Below are 24,589 nucleotides of genomic sequence, written 5' to 3' on the forward strand. Positions count from 1 at the left end.
ACGTAATCCTGTGGTTTCGCGTGCCTGCGCAGGTTACCATTGGTCTAGTCCTTCCACTCTCAATACACTAGAACGTCCTAAGTTGTTTTTCCTGGTTCCATGGCTTTACAACGCCGTAAACCACATGCACACGCCATGAAAATGCTATAATACGGCCTTTTGACGCCTATTAAATGCCTTACACGTAAATCACGTTGTTCCACGCGTCCAAGCTTGTTACCATTAGTCTAGTTCTTCTACTCTCAATACACTACGCCGTCCTAAGTTGTTTTTCTTGGTTCCATGGCTTTACAACGCCGTAAACCACATGCACACGCCATGAAAAGGCTATAACGCGGCCTTTTGACGCCTAATAAAGGCCTTACACGTAAATCACGTGGTTCCACGCGTCCAAGCTTGGTACCATTGGTCTAGTTCTTCCACTCTCAATACACTACGCCGTCCTAAGTTGTTTTCCCTGGTTCCATGGCTTTACAACGCTGTAAACCACATGCACACGCCATGAAAATGCTATAATACGGCCTTTTGACGCCTATTAAATGCCTTACACGTAAATCACCGGCTTCCACGCGTCCAAGCTTGTTACCATTGGTCTAGTTCTTCCACTCTCAATACACTACGCCGTCCTAAGTTGTTTTCCCTGGTTTCATGGCTTTACAACGCCGTAATCCACATGCACACCCCATGAAGAGGCTATAATACGGTCTCTGGACGCCTAATAAAGGCCTTACACGTAAATCACGTGGTTCCACGCGTCCAAGCTTGGTACCATTGGTCTAGTTCTTCCACTCTCAATACACTACGCCGTCCTAAGTTGTTTTCCCTTGTTCCATGGCTTTACAACGCCGTAAACCACATGCACACGCCATGAAAAGGCTAAAATACGGCCTTTTGACGCCTATTAAATGCCTTACACGTAATCGTGTGGTTTCGCGTGCCTGTGCAGGTTACCATTGGTCTAGTCCTTCCACTCTCAATACACTAGAACGTCCTAAGTTGTTTTTCCTGGTTCCATGGCTTTACAACGCCGTAAACCACATGCACACGCCATGAAAAGGCTATAATACGGCCTTTTGACGCCTAATAAAGGCCTTACACGTGAATCACGTGGTTCCACGCGTCCAAGCTTGGTACCATTGGTCTAGTTCTTCCACTCTCAATACACCACGCCGTCCTAAGTTGTTTTCTCTGGTTCCATGTGTTTAGAACGCCGTAAATCACATGCACACGCCATTGAAAGGCCATAATACGGCCATTTGCCGCCTATTAAAGGCCTTACACGTAAATTGCGTGTTTCCGCGTGACTGCACAGGTTACTATTGGTCTAGTTCTTCCAATCTCAATGCACTACGCCGTCCTAAGTTGTTTTTCCTGGTTCCATGGCTTTACAACGCCGTAAACCACATGCACACGCCATGAAAATGCTATAATACGGCCTTTTGACGCCTATTAAATGCCTTACACGTAAATCACCGGGTTCCACGCGTCCAAGCTTGTTACCATTGGTCTAGTTCTTCCACTCCCAATACACTACACCGTCCTAAGTTGTTTTTCCTGGTTCCATGGCTTTACAACGCTGTAAACCACATGCACACGCCATGAAAAGGCTGTAATACGGCCTTTTGACGCCTATTAAATGCCTTACACGTAATCGTGTGGTTTCGCGTGCCTGTGCAGGTTACCATTGGTCTAGTCCTTCCACTCTCAATACACTAGAACGTCCTAAGTTGTTTTTCCTGGTTCCATGGCTTTACAACGCCGTAAACCACATGCACAGGCCATGAAAAGGCTATAATACGGCCTTTTGACGCCTATTAAATGCCTTACACGTAAATCACGTGGTTCCACGCGTCCAAGCTTGTTACCATTGATCTAGTTCTTCCACTCTCAATACACTACGCCGTCCTAAGTTGTTTTCCCTGGTTCCATGGCTTTACAACGCCGTAATCCACATGCACACGCCATGAAAAGGCTATAATGCGGCCTCTGGACGCCTAATAATGGCCTTACACGTAAATCACGTGGTTCCACGCGTCCAAGCTTGTTACCATTGGTCTAGTCCTTCCACTCTCAGTACACTAGAACGTCCTAAGTTGTTTTTCCTGGTTCCATGGCTTTACAACGCTGTAAACCACATGCACACGCCATGAAAAGACTATAATACGGCCTTTTGACGCATATTAAATGCCTTACACGTAAATCACGGGGTTCCACGCGTCCAAGCTTGTTACCATTGGTCTAGTTCTTCCACTCTCAATACACTACGCCGTCCTAAGTTTTTTTCTCTGGTTCCATGGCTTTACAACGCCGTAAACCACATGCACACGACATGAAAAGGCTATAATACGGCCTTTTGACGCCTAATAAATGCCTTACACGTAATCGTGTGGTTTGGCGTGCCTGCGCAATTTACCATTGGTCTAGTCCTTCCACTCTCAATACACTAGAACGTCCTAAGTTGTTATTCCTGGTTCCATGGCTTCAGAACACCGTAATCCACATGCACACGCCATGAAAAGGCTATAATACGGCCTCTGGACGCCTAATAAAGGCCTTACACGTAAATCACAAGGTTCCACGCGTCCAAGCTTGTTACCATTGGTCTAGTTCTTCCACTCTGAATACACTACGCCGTCCTAAGTTGTTTTCCCTGGTTCCATGGCTATACAACGCCGTAATCCACATGCACACGCCATGAAAAGGCTATAATACGGCCTCTGGACGCGTAATAAAGGCCTTACACGTAAATCACGTGGTTCCACGCGTCCAAGCTTGTTACCATTGGTCTAGTTCTTCCACTCTCAATACACTACGCCGTCCTAAGTTGTTTTTCCTGGTTCCATGGCTTTACAACGCCGTAAACCACATGCACACGCCATGAAAAGGCTATAATACTGCCTTTTGACGCCTATTAAATGCCTTACACGTAATCGTGTGGTTTCGCGTGCCTGCGCAGGTTACCATTGGTCTAGTTCTTCCACTCTCAATGCACTACGCCGTCCTAAGTTGTTTTCCCTGGTTCCATGGCTTTACAACGCCGTAATCCACATGCACACGCCATGAAGAGGCTATAATACGGCCTCTGGACGCCTAATAAAGGCCCTACACGTAAATCACGTGGTTCCACGCGTCCAAGCTTGGTACCATTGGTCTAGTTCTTCCACTCTCAATACACCACGCCGTCCTAAGTTGTTTTCTCTGGTTCCATGTGTTTAGAACGCCGTAAACCACATGCACACGCCATTGAAAGGCCATAATACGGCCATTTGCCGCCTATTAAAGGCCTTACACGTAAATCGCGTGTTTCCGCGTGACTGCGCAGGTTACTATTGGTCTAGTTCTTCCACTCTCAATGCACTACGCCGTCCTAAGTTGTTTTTCCTGGTTCCATGGCTTTACAACGCCGTAAACCACATGCACACGCCATGAAAATGCTATAATATGGCCTTTTGACGCCTATTAAATGCCTTACACGTAAATCACCTGGTTCCACGCGTCCAAGCATGTTACCATTGGTCTAGTTCTTCCACTCTCAATACACTACGCCGTCCTAAGTTGTTTTCCCTGGTTCCATGGCTTTACAACGCCGTAATCCACATGCACACGCCATGAAAAGGCTATAATACGGCCTCTGGACGCCTAATAAAGGCCTTACACGTAAATCACGTGGTTCCACGCGTCCAAGCTTGTTACCATTAGTCTAGTTCTTCCACTCTCAATACACTACGCCGTCCTAAGTTGTTTTTTCTGGTTCCATGGCTTTACAACGCCGTAAACCACATGCACACGCCATGAAAAGGCTGTAATACGGCCTTTTGACGCCTATTAAATGCCTTACACGTAATCGTGTGGTTTCGCGTGCCTGCGCAGGTTACCATTGGTGTAGTCCTTCCACTCTCAATACACTAGAACGTCCTAAGTTGTTTTTCCTGGTTCCATGGCTTTACAACGCCGTAAACCACATGCACACGCCATGAAAAGGCTATAATACGGCCTTTTGACGCCTATTAAATGCCTTACACGTAAATCACGGGGTTCCACGCGTCCAAGCTTGTTACCATTGGTCTAGTTCTTCCACTCTCAATACACTACGACGTCCTAAGTTGTTTTCCCTGGTTCCATGGCTTTACAACGATGTAAACCACATACACACGCCATGAAGAGGCTATAATACGGCCTTTTGACGCCTATTAAATGCCTTACACGTTATCGTGTGGTTTGGCGTGCCTGCGCAGGTTACCATTGGTCTAGTCCTTCCACTCTCAATACACTAGAACGTCCTAAATTGTTTTTCCTGGTTCCATGGCTTTACAACGCCGTAAACCACATGCACACGCCATGAAAATGCTATAATACGGCCTTTTGACGCCTATTAAATGCCTTACACGTAAATCACCGGGTTCCACGCGTCCAAGCATGTTACCATTGGTCTAGTTCTTCCACTCTCAATACACTACGCCGTCCTAAGTCGTTTTCCCTGGTTTCATGGCTTTACAACGCCGTAATCCACATGCACACGCCATGAAGAGGCTATGATACGGCCTCTGGAAGCCTAATAAAGACCTTACACGTAAATCACGTGGTTCCACGCGTCCAAGCTTGTTACCATTGGTCTAGTTCTTCCACTCCCAATACACTACGCCGTCCTAAGTTGTTTTCCCTGGTTCCATGGCTATACAACGCCGCAATCCACATGCACACGCCATGAAAAGGCTATAATACGGCCTCTGGACGCCGAATAAAGGCCTTACACGTAAATCACGTGGTTCCACGCGTCCAAGCTTGTTACCATTGGTCTAGTTCTTCCACTCTCAATACACTACGCCGTCATAAGTTGTTTTTCCTGGTTCCATGGCTTTACAACGCCGTAAACCACATGCACACGCCATGAAAAGGCTATAATACGGCCTTTTGACGCCTATTAAATGCCTTACACGTAATCGTGTGGTTTCGCGTGCCTGCGCAGGTTACCATTGGTCTAGTTCTTCCACTCTCAATGCACTACGCCGTCCTAAGTTGTTTTTCCTGGTTCCATGGCTTTACAACGCCGTAATCCACATGCACACGCCATGAAGAGGCTATAATACGGCCTCTGGACGCCTAATAAAGGCCCTACAAGTAAATCACGTGGTTCCACGCGTCCAAGACTGTTACCATTGGTCTAGTTCTTCCACTCCCAATACACTACGCCGTCCTAAGTTGTTTTCTCTGGTTCCATGGCTTTACAACGCCGTAAACCACATGCACACGACATGAAAAGGCTATAATACGGCCTTTTGACGCCTAATAAATGCCTTACACGTAATCGTGTGGTTTCGCGTGCCTGCGCAATTTACCATTGGTCTAGTCCTTCCACTCTCAATACACTAGAACGTCCTAAGTTGTTATTCCTGGTTCCATGGCTTCAAAACGCCGTAATCCACATGCACACGCCATGAAAAGGCTATAATACGGCCTCTGGACGCCTAATAAAGGCCTTACACGTAAATCACAAGGTTCCACGCGTCCAAGCTTGTTACCATTGGTCTAGTTCTTCCACTCTCAATGCACTACGCCGTCCTAAGTTGTTTTCCCTGGTTCCATGGCTTTACAACGCCGTAATCCACATGCACACGCCATGAAGAGGCTATAATACGGCCTCTGGACGCCTAATAAAGGCCCTACACGTAAATCACGTGGTTCCACGCGTCCAAGCCTGTTACCATTGGTCTAGTTCTTCCACTCCCAATACACTACGCCGTCCTAAGTTGTTTTTCCTGGTTCCATAGCTTTACAACGCCGTAAACCACATGCACACGCCATGAAAAGGCTATAACGCGGCCTTTTGACGCCTAATAAAGGCCTTACACGTAAATCACGTGGTTCCACGCGTCCAAGCTTGGTACCATTGGTCTAGTTCTTCCACTCTCAATACACCACGCCGTCCTAAGTTGTTTTCTCTGGTTCCATGTGTTTAGAACGCCGTAAACCACATGCACACGCCATTGAAAGGCCATAATACGGCCATTTGCCGCCTATTAAAGGCCTTACACGTAAATCGCGTGTTTCCGCGTGACTGCGCAGGTTACTATTGGTCTAGTTCTTCCACTCTCAATGCACTACGCCGTCCTAAGTTGTTTTTCCTGGTTCCATGGCTTTACAACGCCGTAAACCACATGCACACGCCATGAAAATGCTATAATATGGCCTTTTGACGCCTATTAAATGCCTTACACGTAAATCACCTGGTTCCACGCGTCCAAGCATGTTACCATTGGTCTAGTTCTTCCACTCTCAATACACTACGCCGTCCTAAGTTGTTTTCCCTGGTTCCATGGCTTTACAACGCCGTAATCCACATGCACACGCCATGAAAAGGCTATAATACGGCCTCTGGACGCCTAATAAAGGCCTTACACGTAAATCACGTGGTTCCACGCGTCCAAGCTTGTTACCATTAGTCTAGTTCTTCCACTCTCAATACACTACGCCGTCCTAAGTTGTTTTTTCTGGTTCCATGGCTTTACAACGCCGTAAACCACATGCACACGCCATGAAAAGGCTGTAATACGGCCTTTTGACGCCTATTAAATGCCTTACACGTAATCGTGTGGTTTCGCGTGCCTGCGCAGGTTACCATTGGTGTAGTCCTTCCACTCTCAATACACTAGAACGTCCTAAGTTGTTTTTCCTGGTTCCATGGCTTTACAACGCCGTAAACCACATGCACACGCCATGAAAAGGCTATAATACGGCCTTTTGACGCCTATTAAATGCCTTACACGTAAATCACGGGGTTCCACGCGTCCAAGCTTGTTACCATTGGTCTAGTTCTTCCACTCTCAATACACTACGCCGTCCTAAGTTGTTTTCCCTGGTTCCATGGCTTTACAACGATGTAAACCACATACACACGCCATGAAGAGGCTATAATACGGCCTTTTGACGCCTATTAAATGCCTTACACGTTATCGTGTGGTTTCGCGTGCCTGCGCAGGTTACCATTGGTCTAGTCCTTCCACTCTCAATACACTAGAACGTCCTAAATTGTTTTTCCTGGTTCCATGGCTTTACAACGCCGTAAACCACATGCACACGCCATGAAAATGCTATAATACGGCCTTTTGACGCCTATTAAATGCCTTACACGTAAATCACCGGGTTCCACGCGTCCAAGCATGTTACCATTGGTCTAGTTCTTCCACTCTCAATACACTACGCCGTCCTAAGTCGTTTTCCCTGGTTTCATGGCTTTACAACGCCGTAATCCACATGCACACGCCATGAAGAGGCTATGATACGGCCTCTGGAAGCCTAATAAAGGCCTTACACGTAAATCACGTGGTTCCACGCGTCCAAGCTTGTTACCATTGGTCTAGTTCTTCCACTCCCAATACACTACGCCGTCCTAAGTTGTTTTCCCTGGTTCCATGGCTATACAACGCCGCAATCCACATGCACACGCCATGAAAAGGCTATAATACGGCCTCTGGACGCCGAATAAAGGCCTTACACGTAAATCACGTGGTTCCACGCGTCCAAGCTTGTTACCATTGGTCTAGTTCTTTTACTCTCAATACACTACGCCGTCCTAAGTTGTTTTTCCTGGTTCCATGGCTTTACAACGCCGTAAACCACATGCACACGACATGAAAAGGCTATAATACGGCCTTTTGACGCCTAATAAATGCCTTACACGTAATCGTGTGGTTTCGCGTGCCTGCGCAATTTACCATTGGTCTAGTCCTTCCACTCTCAATACACTAGAACGTCCTAAGTTGTTATTCCTGTTTCCATGGCTTCAGAACGCCGTAATCCACATGCACACGCCATGAAAAGGCTATAATACGGCCTCTGGACGCCTAATAAAGGCCTTACACGTAAATCACCGGGTTCCACGCGTCCAAGCATGTTACCATTGGTCTAGTTCTTCCACTCTCAATACACTACGCCGTCCTAAGTCGTTTTCCCTGGTTTCATGGCTTTACAACGCCGTAATCCACATGCACACGCCATGAAGAGGCTATGATACGGCCTCTGGAAGCCTAATAAAGGCCTTACACGTAAATCACGTGGTTCCACGCGTCCAAGCTTGTTACCATTGGTCTAGTTCTTCCACTCCCAATACACTACGCCGTCCTAAGTTGTTTTCCCTGGTTCCATGGCTATACAACGCCGCAATCCACATGCACACGCCATGAAAAGGCTATAATACGGCCTCTGGACGCCGAATAAAGGCCTTACACGTAAATCACGTGGTTCCACACGTCCAAGCTTGTTACCATTGGTCTAGTTCTTCCACTCTCAATACACTACGCCGTCCTAAGTTGTTTTTCCTGGTTCCATGGCTTTACAACGCCGTAAACCACATGCAGACGCCATGAAAAGGCTATAATACGGCCTTTTGACGCCTATTAAATGCCTTACACGTAATCGTGTGGTTTCGCGTGCCTGCGCAGGTTACCATTGGTCTAGTTCTTCCACTCTCAATGCACTACGCCGTCCTAAGTTGTTTTTCCTGGTTCCATGGCTTTACAACGCCGTAATCCACATGCACACGCCATGAAGAGGCTATAATACGGCCTCTGGACGCCTAATAAAGGCCCTACAAGTAAATCACGTGGTTCCACGCGTCCAAGCTTGTTACCATTGGTCTAGTTCTTCCACTCTCAATACACTACGCCGTCCTAAGTTGTTTTTCCTGGTTCCATGGCTTTACAACGCCGTAAACCACATGCACACGCCATGAAAAGGCTATAATACGGCCTTTTGACGCCTATTAAATGCCTTACACGTAATCGTGTGGTTTCGCGTGCCTGCGCAGGTTACCATTGGTCTAGTTCTTCCACTCTCAATGCACTACGCCGTCCTAAGTTGTTTTTCCTGGTTCCATGGCTTTACAACGCCGTAATCCACATGCACACGCCATGAAGAGGCTATAATACGGCTCCTGGACGCCTAATAAAGGCCCTACAAGTAAATCACGTGGTTCCACGCGTCCAAGACTGTTACCATTGGTCTAGTTCTTCCACTCCCAATACACTACGCCGTCCTAAGTTGTTTTCTCTGGTTCCATGGCTTTACAACGCCGTAAACCACATGCACACGACATGAAAAGGCTATAATACGGCCTTTTGACGCCTAATAAATGCCTTACACGTAATCGTGTGGTTTCGCGTGCCTGCGCAATTTACCATTGGTCTAGTCCTTCCACTCTCAATACACTAGAACGTCCTAAGTTGTTATTCCTGGTTCCATGGCTTCAGAACGCCGTAATCCACATGCACACGCCATGAAAAGGCTATAATACGGCCTCTGGACGCCTAATAAAGGCCTTACACGTAAATCACCGGGTTCCACGCGTCCAAGCATGTTACCATTGGTCTAGTTCTTCCACTCTCAATACACTACGCCGTCCTAAGTCGTTTTCCCTGGTTTCATGGCTTTACAACGCCGTAATCCACATGCACACGCCATGAAGAGGCTATGATACGGCCTCTGGAAGCCTAATAAAGGCCTTACACGTAAATCACGTGGTTCCACGCGTCCAAGCTTGTTACCATTGGTCTAGTTCTTCCACTCCCAATACACTACGCCGTCCTAAGTTGTTTTCCCTGGTTCCATGGCTATACAACGCCGCAATCCACATGCACACGCCATGAAAAGGCTATAATACGGCCTCTGGACGCCGAATAAAGGCCTTACACGTAAATCACGTGGTTCCACACGTCCAAGCTTGTTACCATTGGTCTAGTTCTTCCACTCTCAATACACTACGCCGTCCTAAGTTGTTTTTCCTGGTTCCATGGCTTTACAACGCCGTAAACCACATGCACACGCCATGAAAAGGCTATAATACGGCCTTTTGACGCCTATTAAATGCCTTACACGTAATCGTGTGGTTTCGCGTGCCTGCGCAGGTTACCATTGGTCTAGTTCTTCCACTCTCAATGCACTACGCCGTCCTAAGTTGTTTTTCCTGGTTCCATGGCTTTACAACGCCGTAATCCACATGCACACGCCATGAAGAGGCTATAATACGGCCTCTGGACGCCTAATAAAGGCCCTACAAGTAAATCACGTGGTTCCACGCGTCCAAGACTGTTACCATTGGTCTAGTTCTTCCACTCCCAATACACTACGCCGTCCTAAGTTGTTTTCTCTGGTTCCATGGCTTTACAACGCCGTAAACCACATGCACACGACATGAAAAGGCTATAATACGGCCTTTTGACGCCTAATAAATGCCTTACACGTAATCGTGTGGTTTCGCGTGCCTGCGCAATTTACCATTGGTCTAGTCCTTCCACTCTCAATACACTAGAACGTCCTAAGTTGTTATTCCTGGTTCCATGGCTTCAGAACGCCGTAATCCACATGCACACGCCATGAAAAGGCTACAATACGGCCTCTGGACGCCTAATAAAGGCCTTACACGTAAATCACAAGGTTCCACGCGTCCAAGCTTGTTACCATTGGTCTAGTTCTTCCACTCTCAATGCACTACGCCGTCCTAAGTTGTTTTCCCTGGTTCCATGGCTTTACAACGCCGTAATCCACATGCACACGCCATGAAGAGGCTATAATACGGCCTCTGGACGATTAATAAAGGCCCTACACGTAAATCACGTGGTTCCACGCGTCCAAGCCTGTTACCATTGGTCTAGTTCTTCCACTCCCAATACACTACGCCGTCCTAAGTTGTTTTTCCTGGTTCCATGGCTTTACAACGCCGTAATCCACATGCACACGCCATGAAGAGGCTATAATACGGCCTCTGGACGCCTAATAAAGGCCCTACAAGTAAATCACGTGGTTCCACGCGTCCAAGACTGTTACCATTGGTCTAGTTCTTCCACTCCCAATACACTACGCCGTCCTAAGTTGTTTTCTCTGGTTCCATGGCTTTACAACGCCGTAAACCACATGCACACGACATGAAAAGGCTATAATACGGCCTTTTGACGCCTAATAAATGCCTTACACGTAATCGTGTGGTTTCGCGTGCCTGCGCAATTTACCATTGGTCTAGTCCTTCCACTCTCAATACACTAGAACGTCCTAAGTTGTTATTCCTGGTTCCATGGCTTCAGAACGCCGTAATCCACATGCACACGCCATGAAAAGGCTATAATACGGCCTCTGGACGCCTAATAAAGGCCTTACACGTAAATCACCGGGTTCCACGCGTCCAAGCATGTTACCATTGGTCTAGTTCTTCCACTCTCAATACACTACGCCGTCCTAAGTCGTTTTCCCTGGTTTCATGGCTTTACAACGCCGTAATCCACATGCACACGCCATGAAGAGGCTATGATACGGCCTCTGGAAGCCTAATAAAGGCCTTACACGTAAATCACGTGGTTCCACGCGTCCAAGCTTGTTACCATTGGTCTAGTTCTTCCACTCCCAATACACTACGCCGTCCTAAGTTGTTTTCCCTGGTTCCATGGCTATACAACGCCGCAATCCACATGCACACGCCATGAAAAGGCTATAATACGGCCTCTGGACGCCGAATAAAGGCCTTACACGTAAATCACGTGGTTCCACGCGTCCAAGCTTGTTACCATTGGTCTAGTTCTTCCACTCTCAATACACTACGCCGTCCTAAGTTGTTTTTCCTGGTTCCATGGCTTTACAACGCCGTAAACCACATGCACACGCCATGAAAAGGCTATAATACGGCCTTTTGACGCCTATTAAATGCCTTACACGTAATCGTGTGGTTTCGCGTGCCTGCGCAGGTTACCATTGGTCTAGTTCTTCCACTCTCAATGCACTACGCCGTCCTAAGTTGTTTTTCCTGGTTCCATGGCTTTACAACGCCGTAATCCACATGCACACGCCATGAAGAGGCTATAATACGGCCTCTGGACGCCTAATAAAGGCCCTACAAGTAAATCACGTGGTTCCACGCTCCAAGACTGTTACCATTGGTCTAGTTCTTCCACTCCCAATACACTACGCCGTCCTAAGTTGTTTTCTCTGGTTCCATGGCTTTACAACGCCGTAAACCACATGCACACGACATGAAAAGGCTATAATACGGCCTTTTGACGCCTAATAAATGCCTTACACGTAATCGTGTGGTTTCGCGTGCCTGCGCAATTTACCATTGGTCTAGTCCTTCCACTCTCAATACACTAGAACGTCCTAAGTTGTTATTCCTGGTTCCATGGCTTCAGAACGCCGTAATCCACATGCACACGCCATGAAAAGGCTATAATACGGCCTCTGGACGCCTAATAAAGGCCTTACACGTAAATCACAAGGTTCCACGCGTCCAAGCTTGTTACCATTGGTCTAGTTCTTCCACTCTCAATGCACTACGCCGTCCTAAGTTGTTTTCCCTGGTTCCATGGCTTTACAACGCCGTAATCCACATGCACACGCCATGAAGAGGCTATAATACGGCCTCTGGACGCCTAATAAAGGCCCTACACGTAAATCACGTGGTTCCACGCGTCCAAGCCTGTTACCATTGGTCTAGTTCTTCCACTCTCAATACACTACGCCGTCCTAAGTTGTTTTCCCTGGTTTCATGGCTTTACAACGCCGTAATCCACATGCACACGCCATGAAGAGGCTATGATACGGCCTCTGGACGCCTAATAAAGGCCTTACACGTAAATCACGTGGTTCCACGCGTCCAAGCTTGTTACCATTGGTCTAGTTCTTCCACTCCCAATACACTACGCCGTCCTAAGTTGTTTTCCCTGGTTCCATGGCTATACAACGCCGTAATCCACATGCACACGCCATGAAAAGGCTATAATACGGCCTCTGGACGCCGAATAAAGGCCTTACACGTAAATCACGTGGTTCCACGCGTCCAAGCTTGTTACCATTGGTCTAGTTCTTCCACTCTCAATACACTACGCCGTCCTAAGTTGTTTTTCCTGGTTCCATGGCTTTACAACGCCGTAAACCACATGCACACGCCATGAAGAGGCTATAATACGGCCTCTGGACGCCTAATAAAGGCCCTACAAGTAAATCACGTGGTTCCACGCGTCCAAGCCTGTTACCATTGGTCTAGTTCTTCCACTCCCAATACACTACGCCGTCCTAAGTTGTTTTTCCTGGTTCCATGGCTTTACAACGCCGTAAACCACATGCACACGCCATGAAAAGGCTATAACGCGGCCTTTTGACGCCTAATAAAGGCCTTACACGTAAATCACGTGGTTCCACGCGTTCAAGCTTGGTACCATTGGTCTAGTTCTTCCACTCTCAATACACCACGCCGTCCTAAGTTGTTTTCTCTGGTTCCATGTGTTTAGAACGTCGTAAACCACATGCACACGCCATTGAAAGGCCATAATACGGCCATTTGCCGCCTATTAAAGGCCTTACACGTAAATCGTGTGGTTTCGCGTGCCTGCGCAGGTTACCATTGGTCTAGTTCTTCCACTCTCAATGCACTACGCCGTCCTAAGTTGTTTTTCCTGGTTCCATGGCTTTACAACGCCGTAATCCACATGCACACGCCATGAAGAGGCTATAATACGGCCTCTGGACGCCTAATAAAGGCCTTACACGTAAATCACGTGGTTCCACGCGTCCAAGCTTGTTACCATTGGTCTAGTTCTTCCACTCTCAATACACTACGCCGTCCTAAGTTGTTCTCCCTGGTTTCATGGCTTTTCAACGCCGTAATCCACATGCACACGCCATGAAGAGGCTATGATACGGCCTCTGGACGCCTAATAAAGGCCTTACACGTAAATCACGTGGTTCCACGCGTCCAAGCTTGTTACCATTGGTCTAGTTCTTCCACTCCCAATACACTACGCCGTCCTAAGTTGTTTTCCCTGGTTCCATGGCTATACAACGCCGTAATCCACATGCACACGCCATGAAAAGGCTATAATACGGCCTCTGGACGCCGAATAAAGGCCTTACACGTAAATCACGTGGTTCCACGCGTCCAAGCTTGTTACCATTGGTCTAGTTCTTCCACTCTCAATACACTACGCCGTCCTAAGTTGTTTTTCCTGGTTCCATGGCTTTACAACGCCGTAAACCACATGCACACGCCATGAAAAGGCTATAATACGGCCTTTTGACGCCTATTAAATGCCTTACACGTAATCGTGTGGTTTCGCGTGCCGGCGCAGGTTACCATTGGTCTAGTTCTTCCACTCTCAATGCACTACGCCGTCCTAAGTTGTTTTTCCTGGTTCCATGGCTTTACAACGCCGTTCTCCACATGCACACGCCATGAAGAGGCTATAATACGGCCTCTGGACGCATAATAAAGGCCGTACAAGTAAATCACGTGGTTCCACGCGTCCAAGCCTGTTACCATTGGTCTAGTTCTTCCACTCCCAATACACTACGCCGTCCTAAGTTGTTTTTCCTGATTCCATGGCTTTACAACGCCGTAAACCACATGCACACGCCATGAAAAGGCTATAACGCGGCCTTTTGACGCCTAATAAAGGCCTTACACGTAAATCACGTGGTTCCACGCGTCCAAGCTTGGTACCATTGGTCTAGTTCTTCCACTCTCAATACACCACGCCGTCCTAAGTTGTTTTCTCTGGTTCCATGTGTTTAGAACGTCGTAAACCACATGCACACGCCATTGAAAGGCCATAATACGGCCATTTGCCGCCTATTAAAGGCCTTACACGTAAATCGCGTGTTTCCGCGTGACTGCGCAGGTTACTATTGGTCTAGTTCTTCCACTCTCAATGCACTACGCCGTCCTAAGTTGTTTTTCCTGGTTCCATGGCTTTACAACGCCGTAAACCACATGCACGCGCCATGAAAATTCTATAATATGGCCTTTTGACGCCTATTAAATGCCTTACACGTAAATCACGTGGTTCCACGCGTCCAAGCTTGTTACCATTGGTCTAGTTCTTCCACTCTCAATACACTACGCCGTCCTAAGTTGTTTTTCCTGGTTCCATGGCTTTACAACGCCGTAAACCACATGCACACGCCATGAAAAGGCTGTAATACGGCCTTTTGACGCCTATTAAATGCCTTACACGTAAATCACGGGGTTCCACGCGTCCAAGCTTGTTACCATTGGTCTAGTTCTTCCACTCTCAATACACTACGCCGTCCTAAGTTGTTTTCCCTGGTTCCATGGCTTTACAACGATGTAAACCACATACACACGCCATGAAGAGGCTATAATACGGCCTTTTGACGCCTATTAAATGCCTTACACGTAATCGTGTGGTTTTGCGTGCCTGCGCAGGTTACCATTGGTCTAGTCCTTCCACTCTCAATACACTAGAACGTCCTAAGTTGTTTTTCCTGGTTCCATGGCTTTACAACGCCGTTCTCCACATGCACACGCCATGAAGAGGCTATAACGCGGCCTTTTGACGCCTAATAAAGGCCTTACACGTAAATCACGTGGTTCCACGCGTTCAAGCTTGGTACCATTGGTCTAGTTCTTCCACTCTCAATACACTACGCCGTCCTAAGTTGTTTTCCCTGGTTCCATGGCTTTACAACGATGTAAACCACATACACACGCCATGAAAAGGCTATAATACGGCCTTTTGACGCCTATTAAATGCCTTACACGTAATCGTGTGGTTTCGCGTGCCGGCGCAGGTTACCATTGGTCTAGTTCTTCCACTCTCAATGCACTACGCCGTCCTAAGTTGTTTTTCCTGGTTCCATGGCTTTACAACGCCGTTCTCCACATGCACACGCCATGAAGAGGCTATAATACGGCCTCTGGACGCCTAATAAAGGCCCTACAAGTAAATCACGTGGTTCCACGCGTCCAAGCCTGTTACCATTGGTCTAGTTCTTCCACTCCCAATACACTACGCCGTCCTAAGTTGTTTTTCCTGGTTCCATGGCTTTACAACGCCGTAAACCACATGCACACGCCATGAAAAGGCTATAACGCGGCCTTTTGACGCCTAATAAAGGCCTTACACGTAAATCATGTGGTTCCACGCGTTCAAGCTTGGTACCATTGGTCTAGTTCTTCCACTCTCAATACACCACGCCGTCCTAAGTTGTTTTCTCTGGTTCCATGTGTTTAGAACGTCGTAAACCACATGCACACGCCATTGAAAGGCCATAATACGGCCATTTGCCGCCTATTAAAGGCCTTACACGTAATCGTGTGGTTTCGCGTGCCTGCGCAGGTTACCATTGGTCTAGTTCTTCCACTCTCAATTCACTACGCCGTCCTAAGTTGTTTTTCCTGGTTCCATGGCTTTACAACGCCGTAATCCACATGCACACGCCATGAAGAGGCTATAATACGGCCTCTGGACGCCTAATAAAGGCCCTACAAGTAAATCACGTGGTTCCACGCGTCCAAGACTGTTACCATTGGTCTAGTTCTTCCACTCCCAATACACTACGCCGTCCTAAGTTGTTTTCCCTGGTTCCATGGCTTTACAACGCCGTACACCACATGCACACGCCATGAAAATGCTATAATACGGCCTTTTGACGCCTATTAAATGCCTTACACGTAAATCACCGGGTTCCACGCGTCCAAGCATGTTACCATTGGTCTAGTTCTTCCACTCTCAATACACTACGCCGTCCTAAGTTGTTCTCCCTGGTTTCATGGCTTTTCAACGCCGTAATCCACATGCACACGCCATGAAGAGGCTATGATACGGCCTCTGGACGCCTAATAAAGGCCTTACACGTAAATCACGTGGTTCCACGCGTCCAAGCTTGTTACCATTGGTCTAGTTCTTCCACTCCCAATACACTACGCCGTCCTAAGTTGTTTTCCCTGGTTCCATGGCTATACAACGCCGTAATCCACATGCACACGCCATGAAAAGGCTATAATACGGCCTCTGGACGCCGAATAAAGGCCTTACACGTAAATCACGTGGTTCCACGCGTCCAAGCTTGTTACCATTGGTCTAGTTCTTCCACTCTCAATACACTACGCCGTCCTAAGTTGTTTTTCCTGGTTCCATGGCTTTACAACGCCGTAAACCACATGCACACGCCATGAAAAGGCTATAATACGGCCTTTTGACGCCTATTAAATGCCTTACACGTAATCGTGTGGTTTCGCGTGCCGGCGCAGGTTACCATTGGTCTAGTTCTTCCACTCTCAATGCACTACGCCGTCCTAAGTTGTTTTTCCTGGTTCCATGGCTTTACAACGCCGTTCTCCACATGCACACGCCATGAAGAGGCTATAATACGGCCTCTGGACGCATAATAAAGGCCGTACAAGTAAATCACGTGGTTCCACGCGTCCAAGCCTGTTACCATTGGTCTAGTTCTTCCACTCCCAATACACTACGCCGTCCTAAGTTGTTTTTCCTGATTCCATGGCTTTTCAACGCCGTAAACCACATGCACACGCCATGAAAAGGCTATAACGCGGCCTTTTGACGCCTAATAAAGGCCTTACACGTAAATCACGTGGTTCCACGCGTCCAAGCTTGGTACCATTGGTCTAGTTCTTCCACTCTCAATACACCACGCCGTCCTAAGTTGTTTTCTCTGGTTCCATGTGTTTAGAACGTCGTAAACCACATGCACACGCCATTGAAAGGCCATAATACGGCCTTTTGACGCCTATTAAATGCCTTACACGTAAATCACGTGGTTCCACGCGTCCAAGCTTGTTACCATTGGTCTAGTTCTTCCACTCTCAATACACTACGCCGTCCAAAGTTGTTTTTCCTGGTTCCATGGCTTTACAACGCCGTAAACCACATGCACACGCCATGAAAAGGCTGTAATACGGCCTTTTGACGCCTATTAAATGCCTTACACGTAAATCACGGGGTTCCACGCGTCCAAGCTTGTTACCATTGGTCTAGTTCTTCCACTCTCAATACACTACGCCGTCCTAAGTTGTTTTTCCTGATTCCATGGCTTTACAACGCCGTAAACCACATGCACACGCCATGAAAAGGCTATAACGCGGCCTTTTGACGCCTAATAAAGGCCTTACACGTAAATCACGTGGTTCCACGCGTCCAAGCTTGGTACCATTGGTCTAGTTCTTCCACTCTCAATACACCACGCCGTCCTAAGTTGTTTTCTCTGGTTCCATGTGTTTAGAACGTCGTAAACCACATGCACACGCCATTGAAAGGCCATAATACGGCCATTTGCCGCCTATTAAAGGCCTTACACGTAAATCGCGTGTTTCCGCGTGACTGCGCAGGTTACTATTGGTCTAGTTCTTCCACTCTCAATGCACTACGCCGTCCTAAGTTGTTTTTCCTGGTTCCATGGCTTTACAACGCCGTAAACCACATGCACGCGCCATGAAAATTCTATAATATGGCCTTTTGACGCCTATTAAATGCCTTACACGTAAATCACGTGGTTCCACGCGTCCAAGCTTGTTACCATTGGTCTAGTTCTTCCACTCTCAATACACTACGCCGTCCTAAGTTGTTTTTCCTGGTTCCATGGCTTTACAACGCCGTAAACCACATGCACACGCCATGAAAAGGCTGTAATACGGCCTTTTGACGCCTATTAAATGCCTTACACGTAAATCACGGGGTTCCACGCGTCCAAGCTTGTTACCATTGGTCTAGTTCTTCCACTCTCAATACACTACGCCGTCCTAAGTTGTTTTCCCTGGTTCCATGGCTTTACAACGATGTAAACCACATACACACGCCATGAAGAGGCTATAATACGGCCTTTTGACGCCTATTAAATGCCTTACACGTAATCGTGTGGTTTTGCGTGCCTGCGCAGGTTACCATTGGTCTAGTCCTTCCACTCTCAATACACTAGAACGTCCTAAGTTGTTTTTCCTGGTTCCATGGCTTTACAACGCCGTTCTCCACATGCACACGCCATGAAGAGGCTATAACGCGGCCTTTTGACGCCTAATAAAGGCCTTACACGTAAATCACGTGGTTCCACGCGTTCAAGCTTGGTACCATTGGTCTAGTTCTTCCACTCTCAATACACTACGCCGTCCTAAGTTGTTTTCCCTGGTTCCATGGCTTTACAACGATGTAAACCACATACACACGCCATGAAAAGGCTATAATACGGCCTTTTGACGCCTATTAAATGCCTTACACGTAATCGTGTGGTTTCGCGTGCCGGCGCAGGTTACCATTGGTCTAGTTCTTCCACTCTCAATGCACTACGCCGTCCTAAGTTGTTTTTCCTGGTTCCATGGCTTTACAACGCCGTTCTCCACATGCACACGCCATGAAGAGGCTATAATACGGCCTCTGGACGCCTAATAAAGGCCCTACAAGTAAATCACGTGGTTCCACGCGTCCAAGCCTGTTACCATTGGTCTAGTTCTTCCACTCCCAATACACTACGCCGTCCTAAGTTGTTTTTCCTGGTTCCATGGCTTTACAACGCCGTAAACCACATGCACACGCCATGAAAAGGCTATAACGCGGCCTTTTGACGCCTAATAAAGGCCTTACACGTAAATCACGTGGTTCCACGCGTTCAAGCTTGGTACCATTGGTCTAGTTCTTCCACTCTCAATACACCACGCCGTCCTAAGTTGTTTTCTCTGGTTCCATGTGTTTAGAACGTCGTAAACCACATGCACACGCCATTGAAAGGCCATAATACGGCCATTTGCCGCCTATTAAAGGCCTTACACGTAAATTGCGTGTTTCCGCGTGACTGCGCAGGTTACTATTGGTCTAGTTCTTCCACTCTCAATGCACTACGCCGTCCTAAGTTGTTTTTCCTGGTTCCATGGCTTTACAACGCCGTAAACCACATGCACACGCTATGAAAATGCTATAATATGGCCTTTTGACGCCTATTAAATGCCTTACACGTAAATCACGTGGTTCCACGCGTCCAAGCTTGTTACCATTGGTCTAGTTCTTCCACTCTCAATACACTACGCCGTCCTAAGTTGTTTTCCTGGTTCCATGGCTTTACAACGCCGTAAACCACATGCACACGCCATGAAAAGGCTATAATACGGCCTTTTGACGCCTATTAAATGCCTTACACGTAATCGTGTGGTTTCGCGTGCCTGCGCAGGTTACCATTGGTCTAGTTCTTCCACTCTCAATTCACTACGCCGTCCTAAGTTGTTTTTCCTGGTTCCATGGCTTTACAACGCCGTAATCCACATGCACACGCCATGAAGAGGCTATAATACGGCCTCTGGACGCCTAATAAAGGCCCTACAAGTAAATCACGTGGTTCCACGCGTCCAAGGCTGTTACCATTGGTCTAGTTCTTCCACTCCCAATACACTACGCCGTCCTAAGTTGTTTTCCCTGGTTCCATGGCTTTACAACGCCGTACACCACATGCACACGCCATGAAAATGCTATAATACGGCCTTTTGACGCCTATTAAATGCCTTACACGTAAATCACCGGGTTCCACGCGTCCAAGCATGTTACCATTGGTCTAGTTCTTCCACTCTCAATACACTACGCCGTCCTAAGTTGTTCTCCCTGGTTTCATGGCTTTTCAACGCCGTAATCCACATGCACACGCCATGAAGAGGCTATGATACGGCCTCTGGACGCCTAATAAAGGCCTTACACGTAAATCACGTGGTTCCACGCGTCCAAGCTTGTTACCATTGGTCTAGTTCTTCCACTCCCAATACACTACGCCGTCCTAAGTTGTTTTCCCTGGTTCCATGGCTATACAACGCCGTAATCCACATGCACACGCCATGAAAAGGCTATAATACGGCCTCTGGACGCCGAATAAAGGCCTTACACGTAAATCACGTGGTTCCACGCGTCCAAGCTTGTTACCATTGGTCTAGTTCTTCCACTCTCAATACACTACGCCGTCCTAAGTTGTTTTTCCTGGTTCCATGGCTTTACAACGCCGTAAACCACATGCACACGCCATGAAAAGGCTATAATACGGCCTTTTGACGCCTATTAAATGCCTTACACGTAATCGTGTGGTTTTGCGTGCCGGCGCAGGTTACCATTGGTCTAGTTCTTCCACTCTCAATGCACTACGCCGTCCTAAGTTGTTTTTCCTGGTTCCATGGCTTTACAACGCCGTTCTCCACATGCACACGCCATGAAGAGGCTATAATACGGCCTCTGGACGCATAATAAAGGCCCTACAAGTAAATCACGTGGTTCCACGCGTCCAAGCCTGTTACCATTGGTCTACTTCTTCCACTCCCAATACACTACGCCGTCCTAAGTTGTTTTTCCTGATTCCATGGCTTTTCAACGCCGTAAACCACATGCACACGCCATGAAAAGGCTATAACGCGGCCTTTTGACGCCTAATAAAGGCCTTACACGTAAATCACGTGGTTCCACGCGTCCAAGCTTGGTACCATTGGTCTAGTTCTTCCACTCTCAATACACCACGCCGTCCTAAGTTGTTTTCTCTGGTTCCATGTGTTTAGAACGTCGTAAACCACATGCACACGCCATTGAAAGGCCATAATACGGCCATTTGCCGCCTATTAAAGGCCTTACACGTAAATCGCGTGTTTCTGCGTGACTGCGCAGGTTACTATTGGTCTAGTTCTTCCACTCTCAATGCACTACGCCGTCCTAAGTTGTTTTTCCTGGTTCCATGGCTTTACAACGCCGTAAACCACATGCACACGCCATGAAAATGCTATAATATGGCCTTTTGACGCCTATTAAATGCCTTACACGTAAATCACGTGGTTCCACGCGTCCAAGCTTGTTACCATTGGTCTAGTTCTTCCACTCTCAATACACTACGCCGTCCAAAGTTGTTTTTCCTGGTTCCATGGCTTTACAACGCCGTAAACCACATGCACACGCCATGAAAAGGCTGTAATACGGCCTTTTGACGCCTATTAAATGCCTTACACGTAAATCACGGGGTTCCACGCGTCCAAGCTTGTTACCATTGGTCTAGTTCTTCCACTCTCAATACACTACGCCGTCCTAAGTTGTTTTTCCTGATTCCATGGCTTTACAACGCCGTAAACCACATGCACACGCCATGAAAAGGCTATAACGCGGCCTTTTGACGCCTAATAAAGGCCTTACACGTAAATCACGTGGTTCCACGCGTCCAAGCTTGGTACCATTGGTCTAGTTCTTCCACTCTCAATACACCACGCCGTCCTAAGTTGTTTTCTCTGGTTCCATGTGTTTAGAACGCCGTAAACCACATGCACACGCCATGAAAAGGCTATAACGCGGCCTTTTGACGCCTAATAAAGGCCTTACACGTAAATCACGAGGTTCCACGCGTCCAAGCTTGGTACCATTGGTCTAGTTCTTCCACTCTCAATACACCACGCCGTCCTAAGTTGTTTTCTCTGGTTCCATGTGTTTAGAACGCCGTAAACCACATGCACACGCCATTGAAAGGCCATAATACGGCCATTTGCCGCCTATTAAATGCCTTACACGTAATCGTGTGGTTTTGCGTGCCTGTGCAGGTTACCATTGGTCTAGTCCTTCCACTCTCAATACACTAGAACGTCCTAAGTTGTTTTTCCTGGTTCCATGGCTTCACAACGCCGTAAACCACATGCACACGCCATGAAAATGCTATAATACGGCCTTTTGACGCCTATTAAATGCCTTACACGTAAATCACCGGGTTCCACGCGTCCAAGCATGTTACCATTGGTCTAATTCTTCCACTCTCAATACACTACGCCGTCCTAAGTTGTTTTTCCTGGTTTCATGGCTTTACAACGCCGTTATCCACATGCACACGCCATGAAGAGGCTATGATACAGCCTCTGGACGCTTAATAAAGGCCTTACACGTAAATCACGTGGTTCCACGCGTCCAAGCTTGTTACCATTGGTCTAGTTCTTCCACTCCCAATACACTACGCCGTCCTAAGTTGTTTTTCCTGGTTCCATGGCTTTACAACGCCGTAAACCACATGCACACGCCATGAAAAGGCTATAACGCGGCCTTTTGACGCCTAATAAAGGCCTTACACGTAAATCACGAGGTTCCACGCGTCCAAGCTTGGTACCATTGGTCTAGTTCTTCCACTCTCAATACACCACGCCGTCCTAAGTTGTTTTCTCTGGTTCCATGTGTTTAGAACGCCGTAAACCACATGCACACGCCATTGAAAGGCCATAATACGGCCATTTGCCGCCTATTAAAGGCCTTACACGTAAATCGCGTGTTTCCGCGTGACTGCGCAGGTTACTATTGGTCTAGTTCTTCCACTCTCAATGCACTACGCCGTCCTAAGTTGTTTTTTCTGGTTCCATGGCTTTACAACGCCGTAAACCGCATGCACACGCCATGAAAATGCTATAATACGGCCTTTTGACGCCTATTAAATGCCTTACACGTAAATCACCGGGTTCCACGCGTCCAAGCATGTTACCATTGGTCTAGTTCTTCCACTCTCAATACACTACGCCGTCCTAAGTTGTTTTCCCTGGTTTCATGGCTTTACAACGCCGTAATCCACATGCACACGCCATGAAGAGGCTATGATACGGCCTCTGGACGCCTAATAAAGGCCTTACACGTAAATCACGTGGTTCCACGCGTCCAAGCTTGTTACCATTGGTCTAGTTCTTCCACTCCCAATACACTACGCCGTCCTAAGTTGTTTTCCCTGGTTCCATGGCTATACAACGCCGTAATCCACATGCACACGCCATGAAAAGGCTATAATACGGCCTCTGGACGCCGAATAAAGGCCTTACACGTAAATCACGTGGTTCCACGCGTCCAAGCTTGTTACCATTGGTCTAGTTCTTCCACTCTCAATACACTACGCCGTCCTAAGTTGTTTTTCCTGGTTCCATGGCTTTACAACGCCGTAAACCACATGCACACGCCATGAAAAGGCTATAACGCGGCCTTTTGACGCCTAATAAAGGCCTTACACGTAAATCACGTGGTTCCACGCGTCCAAGCTTGGTACCATTGGTCTAGTTCTTCCACTCTCAATACACCACGCCGTCCTAAGTTGTTTTCTCTGGTTCCATGTGTTTAGAACGTCGTAAACCACATGCACACGCCATTGAAAGGCCATAATACGGCCATTTGCCGCCTATTAGAGGCCTTACACGTAAATCGCGTGTTTCCGCGTGACTGCGCAGGTTACTATTGGTCTAGTTCTTCCACTCTCAATGCACTACGCCGTCCTAAGTTGTTTTTCCTCGTTCCATGGCTTTACAACGCCGTAAACCACATGCACACGCCATGAAAATGCTATAATATGGCCTTTTGACGCCTATTAAATGCCTTACACGTAAATCACGTGGTTCCACGCGTCCAAGCTTGTTACCATTGGTCTAGTTCTTCCACTGTCAATACACTACGCCGTCCTAAGTTGTTTTTCCTGGTTCCATGGCTTTACAACGCCGTAAACCACATGCACACGCCATGAAAAGGCTGTAATACGGCCTTTTGACGCCTATTAAATGCCTTACACGTATTCGTGTGGTTTCGCGTGCCTGCGCAGGTTACCATTGGTCTAGTCCTTCCACTCTCAATACACTACGCCGTCCTAAGTTGTTTTCCCTGGTTTCATTGCTTTACAACGCCGTTATCCACATGCACACGCCAGGAAGAGGCTATGATACAGCCTCTGGACGCTTAATAAAGGCCTTACACGTAAATCATGTGGTTCCACGCGTCCAAGCTTGTTACCATTGGTCTAGTTCTTCCACTCCCAATACACTACGCCGTCCTAAGTTGTTTTTCCTGGTTCC

General features: G+C 47.5%; 1 long non-coding RNA gene across 1 annotated transcript; it reads left to right on the plus strand.

Moving 5' to 3' along the window:
- Positions 1 to 2,508: 2,508 nt before the first annotated feature.
- Positions 2,509 to 23,560, plus strand: LOC130647198 (uncharacterized). Its single transcript, XR_008982813.1, has 2 exons — positions 2,509 to 2,591; positions 2,957 to 23,560. It is a non-coding gene; the product is annotated as an uncharacterized LOC130647198 (long non-coding RNA).
- Positions 23,561 to 24,589: the final 1,029 nt, after the last annotated feature.

Source organism: Hydractinia symbiolongicarpus, chromosome 6 (genome assembly GCF_029227915.1).
Source record: "Hydractinia symbiolongicarpus strain clone_291-10 chromosome 6, HSymV2.1, whole genome shotgun sequence".
NCBI lineage: Eukaryota > Metazoa > Cnidaria > Hydrozoa > Anthoathecata > Hydractiniidae > Hydractinia > Hydractinia symbiolongicarpus.